Source organism: Asparagus officinalis, chromosome 3 (assembly GCF_001876935.1).
Source record: "Asparagus officinalis chromosome 3, Aspof.V1, whole genome shotgun sequence".
Lineage (NCBI taxonomy): Eukaryota > Viridiplantae > Streptophyta > Magnoliopsida > Asparagales > Asparagaceae > Asparagus > Asparagus officinalis.
In genome coordinates, this window is record NC_033796.1 from 88902903 (window position 1) to 88915411 (window position 12509).

Genomic DNA, 12509 nt, shown 5'->3' on the forward strand with positions numbered 1-12509 from the left:
CATTCAAACACAAGGAAATAATTTTCAGAAATTTCCATACCACAAAAGATACTATATCATTTCAGAAGATGTCCACAATTCATCACAGGCAAGAGTAATAATTATTGCGAAAATATCAAAAGTTATTACAAGCCAAAAAGCATTATGAAAGCCTTCAAAGAGAAAAAGATGTGAGGCGGGCTTTAGCCTGGAATATACGGGCAGAATGCTTAGCACGGACTTCTGCTTCAGCCCTCACCCTCAATTCTTCAGCAGTGGCAGCAGCAACACCAACTCCTGAGCGCAAGGCTTGAAGAGCCTCCTCTATCTCGGGCTTCAAATCTGCATTCTGCAATTTCTCCAAGGTTTCCACAGTACCTGAGAAGAAGTAAACCTTCTCAGCACAGTGATAAGCCCAGCTGCGGTTGATACGTTTAAGCAAGCACATCACCTCCATAAACGAGCTCTGGAATTCTGAAAATGGGGCTCATCCTTGCTCAGAAATAAGGTATGCTTGCTTCACCATGTTCTCCAAAAGCTCCGTGAGGAAGTTCACACTTTCGAAATCTGGGGTAAAGACTTTTCCAGGAGGGACCATAGCGAGGGGGGTAATCAAAGGAACGTCCCCTTGGAGCGGTTCTTCTTCTTCATCATCAGATATGATGAGGGGATCAGCAGCAGAAGCCCCACCTTGCAGCCAAATGAAGAGCAAAGTCAATAAAATAGATGAATGCAAATGCAATAAGTTAAACATGCGTCAAGATCATCCTGAACGCAAGGAATTTAGGCCTGCGTTGGATCGCTATGAACGCAAGACTTCTTCCTGCGTCCAAGATTAAGGGATCAACCCTTCATCTTATCAATAAACACGGAAGTTCTCTTCCGCATTCAAGATCAAAGAACGCATGAATGTTGTTCATATCTAAAACGAACAGCTCTTGTCAATAAACACAGAAACTTCTCCGTGTGTTCAACGTCAAGGGTTTGATTCTTCATTATTACAATGAACACAGGAAGTTCTTTCAGGAGCCAAAGTCAAGAAGATGAACAGTTTTCATCAAGAGACATGCAAATTCTGTTCACATTCAAGATTGAAAAGACGAATCTTATTCGTCATCATCAACCAGAATTCATCTAAGGAATTTCAAGAAAACCTATCTTACCTTGAGATCCAATCGCCGGTGAAGGAGGCGTCGATGTCGGTCCGGAAGTGGACCCAAAAGCATTCTCCGACGGCGGTGTAGGGTGCGCCATCTTGTCGTCGCCGCTCGAGCAAGACTTCTTGGAAGCCATGGCCAGAAGACGAGGCGAAATAGTGGAAGAACTAACGAGAAGAAACTCGTTTGGGAGTTCAAGAAAGAAGTTTAAACGTTGAGGCTTTTTGACATGACTAATCAGCCCTATTTATAAATAATTAATAATGATGCAGAGTTCCAAGACTCCCGTTGAGAGGGGCCTTTTCGTCATCATTATGACCGCTTGGGCTTCCGATTAGACGCGGGACAAAACCCTGTGTCCATAAAGCCAGACTAAACGCAATAATCTAGAGATGCGTTCTTCCAAAAATACGCAGCCCAACTTAAGAGCATGAACGCAGGGGGTACCCCTATTTCTAGAATCGGATTTTTGGAAAATATGCCGCTTGAGTTTAAAACTTCTGCAGAATTTAAAACAAAATATTTGACGAAGTCTTCTCAATGTTTGAACTCCACCCTCCTCAAAGTTGCTCCAAACGCAACACTTCTAACTTATCGACTCTCGTCAATAGAGCGATAGGTCCTCAAAGTTGCTCCAAACGCAACACTTCTAACTTATCGACTCTCGTCAATAGAGCGATAGGTCCTCAAAGATGCTCCAAACGCAACACTTCTAACTTATCGACTCTCGTCAATAGAGCGATAGGTCCTCAAAGTTGCTCCAAACGTAATACTTCTAACTTATCGACTCTCGTCAATAGAGCGATAGGTTCCCAAAGTTGCACCGATCGCAACACCGTCCACTTGTCGACTCTTAACAACAGAGCGACGGGACCACAAAGTGTGCCACGTTAATATTACATTCCTAGCACTTACATGACTCTTCCAGTATTTAAGGCAAAAACATAATACAGGAGGAATAAATAGTTGTTGTCGCAATATCAAACTGGTATTTCATGATTCCATGTCAAAACATGATATGATAAAGAAACAATGAAAAGCCAAAAGGCAGCACTATGTTTATTCAAAGGAAAACAAGGTGACCTAAGATAAGTGTTGTTCCTACCAAAAGAACGATACAAAAGTAGGCTCATCAATTCATCAGACTGAATGAGGCTAGCTGAGACTTAATGTCAGAAAGTTTTCCTTCATGGTCAGCCCGAACCAGCATCTCGGCCCGTTTTTGAAGCTCGTCCTCGCTAGACAGCATAGCATCCACCTCCTTCTTAGCCTCCTCCAGGGCACTAGCTTTTGTATGGTAATTCACCAGAGAGGTAGCACTTTTGACGTTGAGCTCAGTGACGATGACTTCTTCCCGTTTGAACTGAGCCTTCATCCTAGTCAACTCTACTTCAGCGACAATGATCTTCTCTCGTAAATTCTCCAAAGAAGTGTTGGAGAGTGCTAGCTCAGCTTGCTTTTGAGCATGCAGTTGTTGCAGATGTTCCACCTCGGCCTCTTGCTCTGCTATATGATGTTGAGCGACTTCATACTTATTAACTTCTTCAGTCCGAATATCCTCGAATATGGATGCAATCTGCGCCTGGATATCAGCACGACCTAAAGCCTCCAAGAACCTTAGTTGTGCCTCTAGGCGCAAAATAGCTTCTGAGCAACGCTGAACGACGTGGGCTTCACCCACGAACTTGAGGTTGTTTAAACTATTTGTGAGCATAGGCTTGAAGGTTTCAAAAGTATCTCGGCCAGCCAATACAACCTCAATCACCTTCCTGGTGAGACTTTCCAAATAGTCAAGAGAAATCTTGAGAAAATCTGGCACGTCCGTGGGACTCGAAACAGCTATGGGAGACGGCACAAAAACTTCTGAAGACACAAAGCCAAGTAAAAGACCAGCAGGTGACTTCGGCATAGTGGCTTGATAAGGAACACCGATATCCAGTTAAGATGGACTTGATTGCAGAGCCATCAGTTCCCCCATGTTAGATGACCTTGGCATGTCTACCACTTCTGTAGAGGCTAGAGAAATTGTCAATAAAGTCGTCGGTGGGAGGGCCGTCGTTGAGATCTCCAAGCGAAGTGGCTCTGACACCTAAGCTGGTGGTAGCATAAGCTGTTGCGTCGAAGGAGGGGTGACAGTACTCGCCTCATGTATCATAGGATCTGTATGAGAAAACTGTTTAAATACAGAGCAAAGATTAGTCGTGAGTCAAAACAAACGACACTTACCGGTGAGAGGTAGAGGAATGTAGGCTGACGCTTTGTCAGAAGAAGATGGTGGTGGAATATCCCAGTCATCAGGATCATCGCTGTCATCACCCAGGTTGTCATTGTTCCCACTTTGGTCGCCATCATCATCTGTGGCGTTCGCACCATCGCTATGATCCATAGGTTCCTCTTCGTCTACGGGAGGAAAAGCGGGCACATCCTCGGTGATGGTAGGTTTTGATATGTTTCCAGTAGTAGGGCTAGGCTGTGAGTCGCTTACAAGTGGCAATAACACAGAAGCAGAAGGAGACTTGTCCGTTGTTAAGCCTTGCTGAGCAGTCACAGTAGGTTCTTGGACAAGAGGTATGTATTCTTCAAGATGTGGGGCAGTGGAGGCAGTATCAAGAAGTGTGTCCTCGGGGGCAAACTCCATACCCCCTGCAAATGATTCGTCTCCATGTTCTTCTTCATTCAATGAATGTGCAGAAGAGGCAGGGCCTCTTAAAGTAGGACCAACGCTGGGGAGACCAGGCTGAGGCGAGAGGCCCATAGCAGTTGACTCTCGTTCTTCCTCTTCGGCATGCCACTCTTTCTGAGCATCTGACATAAGTTTGGAAGCAGGAGGCTCGAGCGCTAACTTTCGATGAGCTCGTTTGTCATACCTGGCTTCTTCAGCCGGGTCTAGTGCTCTTTTTCCAGTGGCACTCTTACTCTGAGTCTGAACTCTCGAAGGTTCCACCTCATGAGTATCCAGCATCCTGACCTCTTCCGGAACTTGCTTTGGTGATTGTCGTTGTTCGTCCTCTGTCATCGCCTTTTCATATGACGAATATTCGTTAGCACCCCGTGCACGGAATCGTTTAGCACTCTTCTTTGAAGCATACCATCTGCGGATGGCTCTCAAACAAGAAGTATTCATGTTGTAGGCTAAAATTTGAGAGGCAGCTTGGTACCACGTGCAAAAGCTTAAAGAAGTACGAACGTTGGGCATCTTGTGCGACAGTCGGAATTTTGCTCCTGTACATCCTGCTACCGAGTAATACCAAGCTCTTGCTCCTTCATACATATTACCTGTGTACGCAAGAGTGGGGTTTGGATTCCCGACGTAAATTTGATCATAGCCAAATTGCTGAGAAAAGCGATAAGGCTGATATGGTTCAATAAAACACTTCCTCCCTTGCCGAAAGATAAGATAGCCGGGGCGAATGTTTATGATCCACCAAAAGGCACCTTTACTGAGCATGGTGAAAGAATTCCGTCCCGGAGTGTCTTGATGGAGTTCTCCATACGCACCGCCCTCGAAAGCGGAAAACTTGCAAGCAATTTCGTAATTATAGTCCCGCCTAAATATTTCACGAAATTTAACTTGATACCAACCAACCCATTGAGAGGTTTCTAATTGCTGAACAAGAGGAACTGAGGTGCCACTTGATTCAGGAGTCGACATTATCGAAGGGCAGTGTAACACAAACCAAGACACCAAATAAACATACGACATCGGCACCTGAGGGGTTGGGGTCTGTACGATAGTCTTCCCGTCGGAGTCCAATTTCTTAAAAGCAATAAACTTGGAAGATAGTTCCCGCAAGCCACTTTGTAAGCAGCACACCATGGCTGAAAGAAGATTCAAGGGTCGTCCATAAGCCAAAAGAACAGCGGGGTATAAGACCTCTACTGTAATAGCATCCACCGGTCTTGTGGGTACCACGCAACGCTTCAACCAAAGAGTCAGAAAACTAGCGAACAAAGCCATATCAGAGATGGGGACTTCTGCCTGATAGTGGAAGCTTTCGAACGTGGTGAACGCTAGGAAGACATCCTCCTCTACCTCGCAAGTATAATGAGAGGTTGCGTCATTGATGCATTCCGTGATCTCCTCGAGAGTACTGGCAGCTAAGTCACCTCAGCGTCTTTGTCCCACAGATTGCGGAAAAGATACTCCGCCCACTGTCCTTGTTTTACGCCGCCTGCTCTTTTCCCAGTAGTTTGCGCACATATCTGGAAATAGCACATCAATTCCCAATAAGTGTTGTAGATTTCAGGAGCACCATTTTTCAGGATCTCTAATTCCCTGTTTCCGGGAACAAACTCCTCATAAGGCAATTCTCCAAAAGACAATCCAGAAATTTCAAACATTTCGTGAAGAGCGAAGCCCAATTCACCAACTGGGGTGAAAAAGGTGCCGGTGTGAGGGTTGTAGAATTCCAGCATAGCGAAGAGTCCGCTGTAATTTGGAAAAATGCCATATCGAGTGGCCATTATTAGAACCTTTAACTCCGAAATCCTCAAAGGTTCTTCTAGCTCCTCCAAGACGAAATTTATCATTTGGGCCCACCAGTCCGTCTCACTGGAGTGAACCCATGTAGGAGCCCTGAAATCCTGAGTAGGGAACTCTCCTTTGATAGAGATAAATTTTCTAATGAACACCTCCGCCAACTTAGCAGGCTCTCCGACAGGATGCTCTTTTTAGAATAAACCTGGCGTTAAAGCCATAAAATTATTGAAACCAGCCGGATGAGTACCCCGATGAGTGATGTGCCCCGTAGCAACACCTCCTTGGTCCTGAACGAGTTCCCAATTCATCGACCGCGGGATAGAAGCACATTGATAATAAGAGATCGGCCACATCCGCTCCAAATTGGGAAGGAAAAGACGACAGTTGTTGACGACCTTTAGCCATTTGTAATTCCCTTCGGACATCCGCTTGGGATCCATTTTTACAGAATCCCCGAAGAGGAAGGATGGCTTCTTTAAAATCTCACGCTCTGCGGTTTTAAATTTAGCATCCGTAACCACGGACCTGAGAGTCTCGGGGAAAGCTTGAGTGATGAGTTTCGCCCGCTCTTTGTGGGTGTCCTGGAATATTGGATACTCAAAGGCAAAGCTGAAGATTGTATTCTTCACCGCACCTCCCGCATGACCGAAGTAGTAGTTGAAGGAAAGAGGCTCGTTGGAGTAGCACACTGCAAATAGAAAAAATTAGTCAGGAGAAGTCTAACACAAGAATGCAAGGTTCAGACCTACGTTCGGATCTTTAAACGCAGGGTCTCAACCTGCACCCAAAATTTTAAACTCAAGGTTCAGACCTGCGTCCGGATCCTTAAACGCAGGGTCTCAACCCGCATCCAAAATTTTAAACGCAAGGTTCAGACCTGCGTCCGAATCCTTAAACGTAAAATCCAGACCTGCATCCAAAATTTTAAATGCAGGGTCTGAACCTGCGTTGAAATTTTATGAACGATGGAGCTAACCATGCATTTTCTTAAATTTGATAAACACTGAGAATTATCTCTCGAGTTTAAGGATGGAATACAGATCGCCAATCAAGGGTCGAAGATGAGAGATCTGTCAAAGAAACTTACAATGGCTCAACCTTACCGTTAGTTAAGGAAACCGTAGACGAAGGCATAGTGATTTGATCATCCCTGGAGGTTCTAGCCGAAGGAACACCCTGAGCTTCGGCGGTCTTCGATTTAGAAGCCATTTTCTTCTTGGGGCCCATTCCAATCGTCGCGAGGAAGGTGAAGACGGGCGGACGAGGTATTTAGGAACTAATCCTTTCCTCCGTCGAAATGCTGGAGAAGATGAACAGGAGCCCTGTAAAGAAATCAGTGGAAGAGTAAGAGATGGAAAAGTCGAATGACTTTTTGATTTGACCTTAGTGGCCCATTTATACACAGCTGTAGTTATCAAATCGATGCGGGATTCTAGGCAAAATCTCACCCGAAACGTGATTCTCGCGTTTTCAAAAAAAGGGGTTTCAACTTCCGAACACACCCTCACATTCAGACAGTTGAACGCATGATTTAGACATGCGTTCTGGTGACCAACCTCTGCCTATCACGTAACCAACCCCTTCAAAGGGGTTAATATTCCAAGCAATGACCATACGGCTAAGACCATTTACCCCAGACGAGCTGATCAAGAAAGAAGATAAAGTGAATTCCTCTGAGGCCATCCTCCTGACTAAGCTGGGGATAAAAGTCCTTATACAGGCTTGTGGTTCTCTCCGTCTATCACGATAGATCTGTCTTAAACCCGGAAATGCCCAACTTCCCTAAAGACGACGAACTTAGTCAAACAAGCTAAAGCCCGAGTCATTACTGATGAACCAAAAAAGAATGATAAGGTCAACGAAGATGCTCCACTCAATCTGCGATGAGGTGCATTCGATCAACAAAATTTTTAGGATCCAAAGTGTTTCGAAAATTCGTCCCAGTCAACCACGAACTTTTGAAAACTTTAGAGGGGGTTCTGTAGGCTGTCTAAAAATAATAATAGGTAGCTGATTCTCCACCAAACACTGATGACGGAAGTTACAATCTGGCGACTTCCAGAAGGCTACAATTTGAAGACTTTCACAATTATGATGAAGGTTACAATATGACGACCTTCACAATAACTGATGAAAGCTCTAATCAACAACCTTCACAATCAACATTGGGAGTTACAATATGACAACTCTCATATAACTGATGAAAGCTCTAATCAACAACCTTCACAATCAACATTGGGAGTTACAATATGACAACTCTCATATATCAAAAAGCTAAAGCAAAGATTACAAAATACAATCAACATTGGGAGTTACAATATGACAACTCTCATATATCAAAAAGCTAAAGCAAAGATTACAAAATGACGATCTTTGCAAACGCTCTAACAGAAAGAGACTACGAATCGAGGGTCTCTTCAAAATCAAGACGTGGAAGTCCTCCCAGCGTACCATCCTCAAGATGCAACACCAATTCAACTGCAAACGCAGCCTCCGAAAGCTGCCAACGCAGCTTCATCCGCTGCAAACACAAACGCAACCTCATATGTGAGATGACTGATCTTGATGGCTGCTACAACAACAAGACTAATATTATATTAACAACTATTAGAGGTTTTGATGAGCAGTGTAATGATTTTAGAAAAGTGGGAAGATCTAGAGAGCTGTTGTCAACACATGGTTAAACCATGCGAAGAAATCATAGTGGAGATCGTGACCTGCAGTTGATAGAGTGTTATTGAGATGCCTCAATTGTCACAAATGGCCTGAATAGGACCTTCTCGACTGGTCATTGGTGTCATCCATATATAAAGACAGAAAAGGCAGCCACAACTTCACCGTTCGAAACGCAGCTCAAATCTCCGCCAAACGCAGCTCTAATCGCTGCCAAACGCAACTCCAATCCGCTGCCAAACGCAGCTCAAACTGCTGCCAAATGCAGCTCAAACCGCTGCCAAACGCAGCTCAAATCGTCGCTAGACGCAGCTTCAATCACCGCCAGACGCAGTTCCACAACGCTGCGAAACGCACCTTCAAACATCGAAGAACGCAGCTCTACATCGCTGCAGAACGCAGCTTCACAACGCTGCAAACACAGTTTCATATCGCTGCAGGACGCGCTTCCAGATGCTGCGTTCAAACATAGAATCCATGCCAGAACGCAAGTCAAGCTTCTGACTCATTCAAACATAACCCATGCGGTTACGAGAAGATCGCTGATCACCCACGATCTGGGGAGTGGTTCTAGTGGGTTGTTACACCCGAGTAATGGGGCAACTAAACCCCCATCTAGGAGCGGATTATGGGGTAGTTACACCCCTAATCTCCCTATAAATATCAACAAACTCAACAGAGTTAGGGGTTGGATTTTTTTTTGGGATTCGGAGAGAGAAAAATATCGAGGATAGCTGGATCTGTGAGAGCGAGAGTTAGAGGATCGGCTCTTTACACAGTCTGGGGAACCATCATCAACTGAATAGTCTAGACACTCGATACTTGGCTTATTAACCGAATTATTTTCGGTTCAAACAACTCTTTTCTTATTAGAGTTTGTCACTCATTCTGAGCTATAATACTCGGCAAAAGTTATCAACCAAGCAAGACATTTTGTTCCAGTGAATCAAGACGGTCGGATTGTCAACGGAGAGCAAATTCGACTTAAGTAATCGAAGGAGACACTCCATCGCTACCAAGAAGAACCCAGTTTTAAACAAAGGGGAGAATCCAGATCATTCTCTTCTCTTTTGTAATCGGAATCCAAATTGTAATCGATTTTGAGAGAAATACAAGTCAATTTTTCTTTCATTGTCTTTTTACTCCAAATTTCCAACAAACGGATGTGCTGGGTAGGAGAACCCTTGCCATTGAACTGTAGGAGGTCCAGTGGCTCGAACTTTGCCGGGTAGGAGACCGCATCCTATTCAATTGGATACGGTCTGACAACCCCCAGCTTGTTCACATGCTTCCAGAGCTTCAAGGCGTCGAGTTGACTTTGGAGATCGTCAAACCTCTTGTCTCTTGGGTTAGTCGAGTTGACTTTGGAGATCGTCAAACCTCTTGTCTCTTGGGTTATGACCCGAAGAGGACGCTCCTCCTGATGACTCGGATTAGGAGTCAGAAGACATGTAAGAAGGAGCAGGCACCCTCTCTTTGTGTTTTGAGAATTTCCGCGAAGTCCGCGAGGTCCTCTCTTTCTTCTTCTCTCTCAGAAGCTGCTCCAGCATCTCCTTCATAGAGTTGAGGGTTGGTCGTTGCTCGTCGAGCCTCCTAGATATCTCCTCAGGGATGTCGGTCATGTGCACACTCGTGTGCCTGCCTCGAATTGAGCTTGAAGTCTGCGACGTTGCCGTTGCCGAGCAATCGTCGCCGTCGTGGTCAAAATCACATGATTGAGCGACATTGTGGATGATCCGCTCTGTTGAACTTGATCTACATATTCTAAAACCCTAATACACTAAGTTTGGGGTGAACCCGTCGTCGTTTGACCCTTCATCCACTCGTATCAATTTTAACGGTTTTGACGTCGTGGTCAGAGACGGACGTCAGACCCGTGTAGGCAAACAGAGTGGCCACCCCCATTTGGGCGTGAGCATGTTGGCGAGGTTCTGGCTGGCGAGGTTCGCCCGTCAGGTGAGATTGGTATAGTGTGCCTGCGCCTGTCTGGCGAGTTGTTGCTTCGCCTTTCTAGCGATCTTGGGCCATCAGGTGAGCTTGGTGAAGTCCGCTTGTTTGACGAAGCCCTCTTGAACTGCAGAGTTCGCCAGGTGCCCTTGGTTCGTCAAAATTAAGCACCTTGCTCACAGAGTGGGGCTCGCCTAAACTGCTAGGCTCGTCCGATTTGAGCGGTTCGTCAAAACTGGGAACCTGGCTTAAGAGGTTGGGCTCGCCTAAACTGCGAGGCTCGTCTTATTTGAGCGGTTCGCCAAAAATGGAAACCTGGCTCAAGAAGTGGGGCTCGCCTAAACCATTTGGCTTGCCTGATTTTAGCGGTTCACCGAAACTGGGAACCTGGCTCAAAGAGATGGGCTCGCCTAAACTGCTAGGCTCGCCCGATTTGAGCTGTTCACCAAAAATAGGAACCTGGCTCAAGAGGTTGATTCCTCTCAAGCCTGAATAATAATTCAGGCTGTAGTGGGGGATGAGGGATTGCGCCTTGAGACGAGCGAGAGCTTTTTGACGCTGCTGTTTGGATCTTTTTGAACGAGGAGCGTTTATGTCGACGGCGGAGGCGTAGTCTGCGTCGACACGAATGGTTGATTCCTTTTGCACAGGGGTCTGTGAGGATCGTTCATCGACCCACTCAGCAGCCCCTAGACCTGCATTCTTGAATCTCGGCTCGGCCTCAACTGGTTTGGGGGGAAAAGAACTCCCTGCCTCGGCTTGGGTAGATCCCTCAGGCTTGGTTGCCTCGGCCTCTTGAGGCTGGGCCACCCGCACGACTCTGCAGCCATCACGAGATGTATTGCCGCCAGAAGAGGACGATTGTAAGTACCCCTCGAATTTGATCACAAGGGACTCAACAGAAGTCCCTACAGCAACTTCATCAAACTGTGCCACCACCAATTCATCTGAATGAACAGATTCTCCCACTGTGGTCGCCATCTTCTGTAGGTGTAAATTTTGATCTCCCGAAAACAGGGAATTTCGTTTGTATTGATAAGAACAGCTTATTACAAACTAATAATCAAATGTTTACAACAGAAGCGGAGGGAATGCCCTCCTTGTTTAATGTGGGTTCCTCGGTGGCGATAGGACGCCTCGCTCGGTGCTCGTGCCGAGTCTGCTTCCCTTGGACGATCCGATCGAAGTTGCTGCCGGAGCTTCAGTTCTCAAATGAGGGAGCCTTTGGCAAAAGTCCAGTTCAACCTTTGGGAGATTAGCCAGCAGAATATGCAACAGCCAATCCCCCTCCTTCATGCTGGCTGAAAATGGGTTTTAATAGGCAAGGGATGACATGGGCCATCCCTTGATTCGTGGGATTTGACCACTAATAGAGGTGAGGGAGCCAACCTCCCTAGCTGTGGGATGTGACCACTTAGGGGGTCCTGTCAGCCGCCCTATTCTTGCTAGGTGAGGAGCGCCATGCTTTCAACCTTGATTTATGGGATTTGACCACTGATGTAACTATTCCCATACTCCAAGTGGGCAGTTGACAGTGAGCTGGTGAGTCTACCACTGATGTAACTATTCCCATACTCCAAGTGGGCAGTTGACAGTGAGCTGGTGAGTCTGCAGCTTGGACCTGCAGGCGAGCTTGGGACTGCAGGCAGACTTGGGTCTGCAGACGAGCTTACAGGTGAGATGAGTCTGCAGGCGAGCTTGAGACTGCAGGCAGACTTGGGTCTACAAGCGAGCTTGCAGGTGAGCTGGGTCTGCAGGCGAGCTTGTAGGCGAGCTGGGTCTGCAGGCAGACTTTTGTGGGATTTGACCACTGATGTAACTGTTCCCATACTCCAAGTGGACAGTTGACAGTGAGCTGGCGAGTCTGCAGCTTGGGTCTGCAGGCGAGCTTGGGACTGCAGGTAGACTTGGGTCTGCAAGCGAGCTCGTGTGTGCAGGCGAAATTCGAGTTGCAGGTGAGCTCTTGAGTATGGATCGAAGAATAGGCCGTAACTTTCAAACCGTAAGTCGGAATTGGACGAATTATATATGAAAATCACTTATCTCTACGAGACGGAGCCATCCGAACTGAGCCTAAGGCTTTGGTTTGCTTCCTCCGTTTCACCAAATTCCTTACGGTTTGGGAGATATCTGCGTTTCCCCCCTTTTTATCAGTGTTTTTTTTTCTTTTTGCTATTTCGGGCAAGGTTTTAGCAGTTTTGTTCTGAACTTCTCTGATAAGGATTAAATGAAATTTTTATTGCCTACATATATATATATATATATATATATGT